Source organism: Bubalus kerabau, chromosome 15 (assembly GCF_029407905.1).
Source record: "Bubalus kerabau isolate K-KA32 ecotype Philippines breed swamp buffalo chromosome 15, PCC_UOA_SB_1v2, whole genome shotgun sequence".
NCBI lineage: Eukaryota > Metazoa > Chordata > Mammalia > Artiodactyla > Bovidae > Bubalus > Bubalus kerabau.
Window position 1 is genome coordinate 83,714,104 of NC_073638.1, and position 13,265 is coordinate 83,727,368.

A 13,265-nucleotide genomic window follows, 5' to 3' on the forward strand; every position below is an offset into this window, starting at 1 on the left:
ATAAATAATACATATGGGGTGGATGCTCAGTTAAAAATCATAGGGGTGGGAAATTAAATTTATAGCGATTACTACACTCCTTAAAGCCACCCGAAAGGCAAAGGATAGATTTTATCTATGTCTCTGTCTTCAGACTCCACCATTGTATCTGGAATGTACTAGATATCAACATTTCATGTATAGTTTTTTTTTTGTAATCTCTGTGTATATATTTTTAGAGCCTCTACTTTAAAGCTCCTTTTTTTAATATCAACTAGGCCTAAGCCTTGAAGACTAAGTGAAATTCGCTCAGTCATGTCCGACTCTTTGTGATCCCATGGACTATACAATCCATGGAATTCTCCAGGCCAGAATACTGGAGTGGGTAGCCTTTCCGTTCTCCAGGGGATTTTTTCCAACCCAGGGATCGACAGGTCTCCCACATTTGCAGGCGGATTCTTTACTAGCTGAGCCACAAGGGAAGCCAAACAATATTGGAGTGCTTCTCCAGCAGATCTTCCAGGCCCAGGAATCGGGCCGGGGTCTCCTGTGTTGCAGGCAGATTCTTTTCCAACTGAGCCATCAGGGAAGCCTTGAGGATGGGTCCCTAATAAATGAACAGATGAACAAATGGTTGGAAGGACGAAACAGTATGAGAAGAGATGATTTACTGGAACTGCATTCATTGAAATGCTGCAAAGGCAGCCTTGGCACCATAAAATACTTTGGATGTTGGCATCTGACAGGAATTAAAATCATTGAAGGATCGCCCTCGGGCAATTTATTCACTTTGTTCCCTAATCTGTGAAATAGGAAATGGGTGAAAGTGAAAGATGATGAATTGAGACAATCCTGTAGAAAAGGCCAAAACACAGAGTCTGACACTGAGTGGACAGTTCCTATCTTTCATCTCACTCTCCTCTCTTCAACCTCACAGCCAAGCAGCCTGCTCCACGCTGTCAGTGCGGGGAAACAGCTGCTAAGACAATGAGAGGTGGCTTGCAGGCTTTGCTCCCACGTTGCTTTTACCAAATAGACAAGGACCCAGAGTGATGAAAACACAAGTTTGACAGAGACAGGTGAGCTGAGCCTTAGTTAACTGAGCGGAAGGTAAGTTGGGGGCGGGGGGGCAGGAAGCTGAGCCAACATGAGCTAGTGCCACCTTGGACTAACAGTGGTACTCTCGGGGAGGACACGACACAGCGTCTGTCACCTCCACCTCGCCGTTCCCTGCCACAACTGCAGCACCCTAAAGGTGTGGGAGACTGTAGGGAGAAATATCAGTAACCTCAGACACGCAGATGACACCACCCTTAGGGCAGAAAGCAAAGAGGAACTAAAGAGCCTCTTGATACAAATGAAAGAGGAGAGTGGAAAAGCTGGCTTAAAATTCAACATTCAAAAAACTAAGATCATGTCATCTGGTCCCATCACTTCATGGCAAATAGATGGGGAAACAATGGAAACAGTGAAAGACTTTATTTTGGGGGGCTCCAAAATCACTGCAGGTGGTGACTGCAGCCGTGTAATTTAAAGACGCTTGCTCCTTGGAAGAAAAGCTATGACCAACCTAAACAGCTTATTGAAAAGCAGAGATATTATTCTGCCAACAAAGGTACGTCCAGTCAAGGCTATGGTTTTTCCAGTAGTCATGTATGGATGTGAGAGTTGGACTATAAAGAAAGCTGAGCACCAAAAATCGGTGCTTTTGTACTGTGGTGTTGGAGAAGACTCTTGAGAGTCCCTTAAACTTCAAAGAGATTCAACCAGTCCATCCTAAAGGAAATCAGTGCTGAATATTCATTGGAAAGACTGATGCTGAAGCTGAAACTCCAATGTTTTGGCCACCTGATGCGAAGAGCTGACTCTTTGGAAAAGACCCTGATGCTGGGAAAGATTGAAGGCAGGAGAAGGGGACGTCAGAGGATGAGATGGTTGGATGGCATCACAGACTCAATGGACATGAGTTTGAGGAAACTCCGGGCGTTGGTGATGGACAGGGAGGCCTGGCGTGCTGCAGTCCGTGAGGTCGCAAAGGGTCGGTCACGACTAAAGGACTGAACTGACCCAAGTCGCGGGGCAGAGCGCGGAAGCCTGGCGAGCTACCCCGAGCTGCCATTGGCCGTCGTGACTGTCAGTCCGCGCTCAGCTCCGCTTGCCCCGCCTCCTTGCCCCGCCCCGTCCTCCCGGAACTTGATCACCGTCTGCAGGCAGTCTGCGGGTGTCCATCCGCCGGGAAGCAGCTTTGCCCGCAGCGAATACTCGCTTGGCTTGCGCGAGTGCCGGGTGGGGGCCGGAAAGGGGCTGCCCTCGCAGACCTCGGTCACAGGCCCCGGGCGGGAGGGTCCTGGAGGGACAGGTTGGGGCAGCAGGAAGCGAGACGGGAGGGAAGCAGACCGGGAGGTGCTGGGGTGGGCCGGGCAGCTGATTAGAACCGCAGCGGAGAAGCAAAGTGCGGGGCGCGGGGGAGCGCTAAGGTCACGTGCCAGCTGCCTGCGTGCCTAGGGAGTCAGCCTGGCTTGCTGGTAGCTGTGTGCCTGCAGGCCAGTTGCTTGATGTCGCTGGCCGTAGTTTTCTTTTGAAATGGGGATGGCTGAAGTTGCTCCCTGGGGTGTTATGAAGATGAAATTAGTTAATGTTTGTGAAGTCCTTAGTTTCTGTTCAGTGAAAACGGATGGTCGCCAGCGGCATTGGCATCACCTTTTGAGAAATGCAGGTCACCCCACCCGGCCACACTCCAGCCTTATGGTCTCAGGAGCTCAGAAATGTGTTTCGACAAGATCACTACAGGATCCCCATGAAGTGCTGGTCTGAGCTTCTCAGGCAGATCTGTTGATGCCTCTACTGGTTACCGAGCCTCACCTGGTGAATTTACGCTGAGACTGAGTCCCAGAATCTGTGGTTTATTAAAAGCTACTCATGTGATTGAGTTTGAAAGCAAATGGTTGGAGAATCACAAATGAATAGATCGTTTTAATTCACATATAGGGAATAAAGACACACGCCCTCCATCCCACCCCCACCCCCGCACCCCAAAACGCAATGGGAGCTTGCCTAAGGTCTCCGTTTAGGGTCCTAAGAAACTGTGAAGCTCTAAGGTTAAACTCCGCCCCGACACCCCTTGGCCTCTGCCCCAACTAGTCCAGTGGCCTCAAAATATCTTGTTTCCTAATCTGTGAAATGGGGGCAAAAGTCACACCTAGCTCAAGGGGTGGCTGTGAAGATCAAATATGACCCAGAAAAGTCCCCTCTGGGACTATGGATTGGACAGAAGTGTTCATCCATGTCTGGCCCCAGAGCCTGCAATTCCTGCAGGCGCCTGGGACCCTGCAATTCGCTTGATAAAATAAGCCTCCTTGGAAACTCAAGTCAGCAAGTGAGGGGCTTCGGGGAGATATCCAGGCCTCTCAGTTTGGCCTGAGTCTGGTCCAGCCCAGTTCTGAGCCATCCCCAGAACCAAGACAGGAGCTCAGAGGATGGTTTCCAAGTCCCAGTGTGCCTGCGAGGATGCATGAATAAAACCATCCAGCTCACGCTGCCTCTTGGCTCCAGGCAATGGCTCCAGGCAGTGTCCACCTCCATAGTTCTTTTCCGGGTGAGGTGAGGAAAAACTCCCTGCTTTCTGGCAACCTCCTTGGAGCATCTGGTGTCCTACAAAGGAGGGCTTTGCCGCCCCCCAAGTGTGTTGTCTTCCTAGGACAGGATGGACCAGGGGTCTCTGTAGACAGTTTAGCTGCCAGGCTTTCAGGGCTGACCCTATGGTGCTGCTAGAAATTTAGAGCCCCCACCCACCTCCTCTTTGGAGGAGGTTCAAGAGGGGACAGGGTTAGAGGGAGGTTCAAGAGGGAGGGGACATATGTATACCTCTTACTGGTTCATGTTGACGTAGGGCAGAAAGCAGCATTGTAAAGCAATTATCCTCCAGTTAAAACTAAATTGTAAATGTTAAAGTGAAAAAATAAATTGAAATAGATTCACAGACATAGAAAACAAACTCACAGTTACCAAAGGGGATGCATAAATGCTCAGTCATGTCCGACTCTTTCCTCTTTCAGGGGGTCTTCCGATCCAGGGATGGAACCTTGGCTCCGGTGTCTCCTGCATGGCTGGTGGATTCTTTACCTGCTGAGCCATCAGGACACCCCTACCAAAGGGGGTAGTGGGGGATAAACTAGAAGTTTGGGACTAACATATACACACTACTACTATACATAAAATAGGTAAACCACAAGGACCTACTGTATAGCACAGGGAACTAGACTCAATATCTTGTAATAACTTATGGGAAAGAATCTGAAAAATTATATATATATATATATATATATGTATATATGTATAACTGAACCATTTTGCTCTACACTTGAAACTAGCACAACATAGTCACATAATTTGGGAAGATCCCCTGGAGAAGGACATGGCAACCCATCCCAGTATTCTTGCCTGAAGAATCCCATGGACAGAGAAGCCCAGCAGGCTATAGTCCATGGACTCGCAAGAGTCGCACACGACTTAGGGACTAAACCACCACATTCACGTAATTGTGAATTAATTGTGCTTCAATTAAAAAATTAAAAGTAAAAAAAAATTTTTTTTTAAGAATAAAAGGGAGGGGACAGCTTCTAAGTTGAACTGTGGTGGGCCCACTGTAAACTTATGGGCAAGGAGGAGGAGACCATCCCACTGGGCTTTGGCATATTCCAGGACCAGCTCTGGAATAGGATGTCTAGGCCTTCAACCCCGATTCTTCCCCAGAGGCCAGATCTCTAGCCCTTCACTCTGTATTGTCTTTGTACATCTGATGACAGTTTTCCCTGTTCAGTTCAGTTCAGTCACTCAGTCATGTCAGACTCTTTGCAACCCCATGAACCGCAGCAGGCCAGGCCTCCCTGTCCATCACCAACTCCCGGAGTCCACCCAAACTCATGTCCATTGAGTCAGTGATGCCATCCAACCATCTCATCCCCTGTCGTCCCTTTCTCCTCCTGCCTTCAATCTTTCCCAGCCTCAGGGTGTCCCCCATAAAACCCCTGTTCATCCCTCATCCATCAAGTTTGAATCTAAATCAACGTTTCTCTCTCTTTCCTTCTTAACTTCTCCCTTTCTCTCTTTCTCTCACATATTCTCCTCAGGTAGAGGAAAGGTGTCTTCTTGGCTCCTAGAACATGTTGTTTTTAACTCTAAATACAGAAATCAGCCCATGCTGTTAGGACTATTGAATGTGGGTGGAGCTTCCCAGGTGGTGCTAGTGGTAAAGAACTGTGCCTGCCAGTGCAGGAGACATAAGAGACACAGGTTCGATCCCTGGGTCAGGGAGATCCCCCGGAGAAGGAAATGGCAACCCACTCCAGTATTCTTGCCTGGGAACCCCATTGACAGGGGAGTTTGGTAGGCTACAGTCCACAGGGTTGCAAAAAGCTGGACATGACTGAAGTGACTGAACATCATGTATGGAGTACAGACATCTTTGAAGGTGTGAGCAGTCTTTACCTCATTATGGGTTTGGTGGTGGTGGTTTAGTTGCTAAGTCATCTCCGATTCTTATGACCCCAAGGACTGTAGCCCGCCAGACTCCTCTGTCCGTGAGATTCTCCAGGCAAGAATACTGGAGTGGGTTGCCATTTCCTTCTCCAGGGGATGTTCCCGACCCAGGAATTGAACCCAGGTCTCGCGTACTGCAGGCAGATTCTTTACCAACTGAGCTACGAGGGAAGCCCCATTATGGGTTTAACAACAATTAAATAACCCAACCACCTGTGACTTGGTGGTGGTGGTTTATTAAGAGTTGGAGTCGCTAAATCATCTCCGATTCTTGTGACCCGTATGGACAGAGGAGCCTGGCAGGCTACAGTCCATGGGATTCTCCAGGCAAGAATACTGGAGTGGATTGCCATTTCCTTCTCTAGGGGATCTTCCCAACCCAGGAATCAAACCTGGGTCTCCTGCATTGTAGGCGGATTCTTAACCAACTGAGCTACAAGGGAAGACTTGGCTAGATGTATTCTTGCTCTATTTATAATGAAAGGCAGATGACTTACTGCACATGGCCAACAAGGTGTTTAGTCCAAGGGGCTATGCAGTGTGTGGTCCTATCAAAGGTAAACACTCTGTCTTCAGGGATGTCAGACAGTTTCAACAACATCCTATCCGCAGAAGCTGAAAGTGAAGTCTCGGTGGCTCAGCAGATTCCTTGAGCGCTCCCTGACCATCACTGCTGCCAGGTTGTGGCGGGTTTGCACTGAGCTCTCAGGGCACAGCTTCAAGAGGGAAAGCAATGCTGCGGCTCTGCCATGGACCTAGAGGTCCTGATTCAGCCAGCTCTGTTAGTTTTTCGATGAGGGTCAGTGTAAGGTTGAAATGGAAGACCACCTCCTAAATGGCATCAGGCCAACAATTCCAAACATATGTCAGTTGCTATTCCAGTGACCAGTAAACAGAGAATAAAGCATCAGCAGGTAGCTCAAGAAACCAAGATGCTTTGGGATTGGCAGGAACCATGTTGGGATGCCATTGGGATGCCATTACAAATGGGCAAAAGTCCATTGGGAGGTAAAAATACAAATGTCACCTAAGAAGCAGGGGGACCTGGGGAAACAAGACAGGCTTTTTTTTTTTTTTTTTTTTTTTCTTCTGCCAAGCTGTCTTCCTTTCAATTATTTTTTCCTTTGCCTTTTCAGTTCACTCACGCTGTCATGTCCAACTCTTTGCGACCCCATGGACTGCAGCATGCCAGGCTTCCCTGTCCTTCACCAACTCCCAGAGCTTTCTCAAATGCATGTCCATCAAGTCAGCGATGCCATCCAACCATCTCATCCTTTGTCATCCCCTTCTCCTCCTGCCCTCAATCTTTCCCAGCATCAGGGTCTTTTCCAATTAGTGCATTCTTCACATCAGGTAGCCAAAGTATTGGAGTTTCAGCTTCAGCATCAGTCCTTCCAATGAACACTCAGGACTGATCTCCTTTAGGATGGACTGGTTGGATCTCCTTGCAGTCCAAGGGACTCTCAAGAGTCTTCTCCAACACCACAGTTCAAAAGCATCAATTCTTTGGCGCTCAGCTTTCTTTATAGTCCAAGTCTCACATCTATACATGACCACTGGAAAACACATAACCTGGACTAGACGAACTTTGTTGGCAAAGTAATGTCTCTGCTTTGTAATATGCTGGTTGGTCATAGCTTTTCTTCCAAGAGCAAGTGTCTTTTAATTTCATGGCTGCATGTCGAGGCTGGCTCAACAAGCCACGGTTTCCCCAAAGTGCAATACAGAGAAAGAATGAGAAAGACACAATAATTGAAAGTGAGGATCAGGAGACCAACACCACTCCTAGGCAAAGGTGCCCAAACTGATCAAGTCAGCTTTATTACATGTTTTCAGACAGGGGAGTCCGTGCAAGTGAGAACGTGCTCTCAGAAGCCTATAGAGCCACAAGGGCTGTTAAGATAGGCTAGGAATGTAACATAAAGATGAACTAAGAAAGATTTACTTGTACTAATGATTTAGGTTGCTGTCTCAATAACAAAGCTCCAGATGAGAAAAACATTTGACTCAGAGATGCCCAGTCATGGAACAGTCTGATGATGGCTTTCCACCTCCAGGCACACATCCTGCTTTCAAGATGTTTTTCTGTTCCCTCTGGGCTTAATCCAAGGGTGCTATGTCTTGAGGTGTCTGGTCAGCAAGGTTGATAATGTTTTCGCATGCCTTTCCTGGGGTCTGCTTTTCCTCTCTTGTACTTGCTTCCTACATCTCCCCCTTTTTGTTTTTCATGAAGTGAAGTAATTGTAAGACAGGCTAATTGTTGTTGGTGACATTATTGTCATCTCACTGTTCTTCTCCAGACTACACAGAAGCAAAAGAAAACGATTAAAATTATAGCACAGGTTAACATAATTCCATGTCCATAGGCCTTGATCTGTTTAAGAGGATTTAGAGAGGATATACCATCAGCAATAGTATCAAGTAAATTAGATCCAGAAATCGTATCTAACTTTTTATTAAAAGTTTCTAATATATCATGTTGTAAATCTTGAATATTTAGAGAAATATTTCCTTGATTTAATAAATGTTGTTTGATCTTGTCCTAATTAAACCATGACCAATTGTGTTTGTGTGCTGTAAGACAAAAAGAGGTGTAATTCCAATCACGTTTTAATCTCAGTTGCTTTTGTAAACTAACCATTTGATCTCTGAATAGTATTACTGTCTGCTGGAGATCAGCCACCTGAGAAGCTAATTTTCCATCTGTCTTTTGTTGAGTGGAATATAAAACATCAGCATCCTTATGCCATTCTTGTACAAACTGCACTGTTTGAACAGATTGATGTAAACCTACTCCAGCCACTGCTGCCGTGGTAGCGATAGCTATGCTAATGCCTAAAACAGCAGAGATATGCATTCCAGTGAATCTTTCAGCATGTTTTAAACCTTTAATAATCTCTTCAAGGGCATACAGTGTAGGACTTTCTTGCCAAAATCTTTGCAAATCTACTGATATCCAAATGCCCACTCTAGTTTTAAGAATATAAATACTCTGCCAGCTGTCATTGAATGGGATAGTATCACTTAAACATGTGTAAAAGGAACACTGTAAACAATTTATAAGCCCTGTATTTTTATCATAATTAGCTGGACAGACCATGAATACAAAAGGAAGTCTAAAACCAGCTTGGATATTATGAGTAGAGTTTTTTGTAAAAATAAAAGTTGCTTTAGGGTCCAGTGGTTAGGACTCAGCGCTTTCACTGCTGTGGTCAGGGTTCAATCCCCAGTTGGAGAACTAAGATCCTGCAAGCCATGTGGTGTGGCCCCCTGCCCACCCCCCCAAAAAAGAGACACTTCATAACTGGCATATACAGGACTACTGCTTGAGAGAGTCAGTTCCTAGGCAGGTTGATAGGGAGTCTAGGGGTTCCCAAGGAGAGAGGGGCCTGGAATTCTCAAGGAGGAAGAAAGGACAAACTTTTTTGTCTTTTTCTACATTCCTTAGGATTATATAACAATAATGTATCCTGCCTGAGGACAGTCTTTGGATTAAACCTTCTGGCTAATTCTGTTATCTTAAAATGTAAATTATGGGAGTAGCTCTGATGAGGTCTTTACAACTTCCAGACATTCTTTGGAGTATATAACTTCATTGTTAACACTAGCAAGCAGGTACTCTTTCTGCCCCCTTCTGATGCCTATGTCAGAAGCTTTCTCTATCTCCTTTATACTTTAATAAAACTTTATTACACAAAAGCTCTGAGTGATTAAGCCTCGTCTCTGACCCCGGATTGAATTCTTCTCCTCCAGGCGCCAAGAATCCCGGTGTATTCGCATGATTCAACAACAACCTTTCATCCTGAAGCATCCCTGAAAATATAGCATAAACTAATAATAAAAATGATTTTTATACAAGGTTAATGAAATGTTTATTGCCTAAAGGACATTGTCTATCTTGGGTGCATGTTAAATATTGTTGAATTAATGGATGCATTTCAAGATATTTCCAGTATTTATACTTTCTGGAGATCTGAGTTTCCATCTAGTATCATTTTCCTTTAGCCTAAAGAAATTCTTTTAGCATTTTGTGTACTGAGCCCTGAGACTTTCTTTTTTTCCCTAAATCTTTTTTCCTCTCCATTTTTCAAATTCCATGATTTTGTTGGTCGATTTTCAAATGCACTGTTTTTTTTCTGTCATTTTCATTTTGCTGTTTGTCCAGTGAAATTTTTTTTTAATTTAATTTTATTTTTGGCTTCGCTGGGTCTTAATTGTTGTATGGCAAGCTTTCTCTAGATTCAGTTGTGTTGCTCAGGCTTCTCATTGTGATGGCTTCTCTTGTCCCAGAGCATGGGCTCTAGGCGCTTGGGCTCAGTAGTTGTGGTTCATGGGCTCAGTTGCTCTGCAGCATGTGGAATCCTCCCAGAGCAGGAATCAAACCTGTGTCCCCTGTGTTGGCAGGCAGACTCTCTTCCACTGTGCCACCAGGGAAGTCCTGTCCAGTAAATTTTTTAATTTTAGATAGTATATTTTTCAATTGTAGGGTATCTGTTGGTGTTTTTTTCTGAAAATTTTTTTAAATTGTGGTAAGATATTGATAACATAAAATTTACCATCTCAGTCATTTTTGTGAACCTAGCCACAGTTTCGTGGTGTTAAGTACATTCACTTTGCTGTGTAACCATCACCACTATCCATTTTCAGAAAAACCTGACATCTCAAATTGAATTCTGTACCACTCCACAATAACTTCTCATTCCCCTGGAAGTCACTATTCTTTCTATTCTCTATAAATGTGACTATTCTAAGTACATTTAAGTGGAATCCTGTAATATTTGTCCTTTTCTGTCTGGCTTATTTCACTTGGAATAATGTCTTCACAGTTCACTGATACTGTCACATGTGTCAGAATTTTATCCCCTTTTTTATTATTATTTTAAAAAGTGCTTATTTATTTGCATCAGGTCTTAGTTGCAGCATAAGGGATCTAGTTCCCCGACCAGGAAACAAACCTGGGTCCCCTGCATTGGGAACTTGGAGTCTTAGCCACTGGACAACCTAGAAAGTCCCTTTCCTTCCTTTACAAGACTGAATAATTTTCCATTGTATGTATCTAGCCGTACCGGAGAAGGCAATGGCACCCCACTCCAGTACTCTTGCCTGGAAAAATCCCATGGACAGAGGAGCCTGGTGGGCTGCAGTCCATGGGGTCGCTAAGAGTCGGACACGACTGAGCGACTTCACTTTCCCTTTTCACTTTCATGAATTGGAGAAGGAAATGGCAACCCACTCCAGTGTTCTTGCCTGCAGAATCCCAGGGACGGGGGAGCCTGTTGGGCTGCCATCTATGGGGTTGCACAGAGTCAGACACGACTGAAGTGACTTAGCAGCAGCAGTTAGCAGGGTCATTTAAAATATATTCAGCCTATCAACCATTCCATGCCCCAAGAGTTTTCAAAGCCATAGGTATTTTCCAGATCTCATTATGAATAGGATGGTGAACTAGATGTGGAATGGGAGGGGCAAATCCTACCCCATGCCAAAACAAGGATCCATTACCAAATGTACTGAGTCCCACTGCGGTATATCCAAGGACTGGGGATTTTGGTGTCTTTTAATTTTGGAGTCCCTCTGGGTCCCCAATCAATTATGGGACCTTCAGTAGTATTGATCAATAAATGGCCTTCCACTCCTTTACAATATTTCCATTGCATCCAATCTTCCTTTTCTAAAAACATGCTGCTGCTAAGTCGCTTCAGTCGTGTCCAACTCTGTGCGACCCCATAGACGGCAGCCCACCAGGCTCCCCCGTCCCTGGGATTCTGCAGGCAAGAACACTGGAGTGGGTTGCCATTTCCTTCTCCAATTCATGAAAGTGAAAAGAGAAAGTGAAGTCGCTCAGTCGTGTCTGACTCTTAGCGACCCCATGGACTGCAGCCTACCAGGCTCCCCCGTCCATGGGATTTTCCAGGCAAGAGTACTGGAGTGGGGTGCCATTGCCTTCTTAAGAGCAGTTAAAAGAAAAAAGTAAGTCTTATCATCTTTAGTAGATTTAACAACAGATAAACATTTTGATAATCTGTTTTTAAACAGATCTCTCCATGCCTAGAGAATCCCATGGACAGAGGAGCCTGGTAGGCTGCTGTCCATGGGGTCGCACAGAGTCGGACATGATGGAAGCTATTTAGCATGCATGCATGCTTTGGAGAAGGAAATGACAACCCACTCCAGTATTCTTGCCTGGAGAATCCCAGGGACAGGGGAGCCTGGTGGCTTGCCATCTATGGGATCACACAGAGTCAGACCCAAATGAAGCGACTTAGCAGCAGCAGCTCCATGTCCAATGCAAATAGGGGTATTTTCAGACCCAATGGTGTAAATATTTAATATATATCCCTCTTCTTCTGGTTTATCTGGGAGACTTTGATCATAGGGGCCAGGAAGCCAAGCTGAGTCATTCACAAAAATGGGAACTGTTGAATCTTCCCATGTCTAATGCTACGCTCCCTGATGTAGCTGGAGCAGGTCATAGACAGATTGTTTTGGGGGGCCTGGGCTGTAAACACAAAAGGAACAGTCTTCCAAGCACTTGGATTGTTTTGCGGGCCTCAAGCCAGGCCCCACATTACATTTTGGGAATGTCCCATCTTTATGATATTTAGATCTGTATTGATTTGTCCATTGATTTCCTTTTTTGCATTTTGGACATAAGCCTGGAGTCTCATTTTCTTGTTTAGCATTTTTAAATCTTTTTTCTTTCCAATCTCTCTTAATATGTCCAATTTTTCCACATTGATGGCACAGAGTGTCATTTCCTCTTTTCCCTTTAGATAATGCTGGAGCCAATAATTGCATTTTATATGGCTCCGGCCCACTATCATGACAAGCCTTTAAATATTCCTTCAAAAGCAGCACCGTGAGCTTTTAGTGGCTGAATAGCCTTTTGACATTCTGAATTGGCATTATCATAAGCAAGAATCTGTAATAACAAATCTCTCAGTCCTGGCTGAGAAATAGTTTGGGTTAAATTTTGACGTAATAGTGCAATGAAGTCTACATATGTCTCTCCATTAGATTGTTTGAGTAAATGATGGACTGGCCTGTCCTGGAGGATTGACTTTTTCCCAGGCTTTTAAGCATATCATTCCTACTTGCTGAGTACTTGATCATCACTCACTTGATGAGTACTTGATCATCAAATTGTAATTGGGCTTGAACTCCAAAATATGCACCAGATCCCATCAATTGTTCTAAAGAAATGTTAATGGGAGGATTAGTGGCTGCATTACTATGAGCTTGCTAACTAGCCTCATCTTGCCACCAGTCCTAAATTGTAAAAATTCCCAAGTAGTTAAACAAGTCCTAACAACCATCTCCCTCCCAATCATGAGGGATCAATCTTTCTGCCTGTGGCAAACCTTGGATCACCCCCGTAGTATAAGGAGAATTCGTTCCATACTGAGTACAAGCCTGTTTGATCTCTTTAATAGTTTTGAAAGATAAAGGGTTATAAATTTAATCCTCCATTTGGGAATTGAGGTCCGGGTGGAACCTGTATCACTATTCCAGGAAGAGCTAACGCATCTTCATCACCTTGTGACTGAGCCACATGAACTCCCCTATGAAAGGGAGAGATGGTATTGGGAATGGTTACTTGTGGCTTTAACATAAAACAATCTTCCCAAGGAGTCTCGGATCAAAAGTAGAAGGCTCACCCAGTGGGGAGGGGGGGGGTGCAGACGGGCGAGCTGTTCTAGCAAACAAAATTTGTTCATTACTTTTATAACATTTCCCTTAAAAATTTT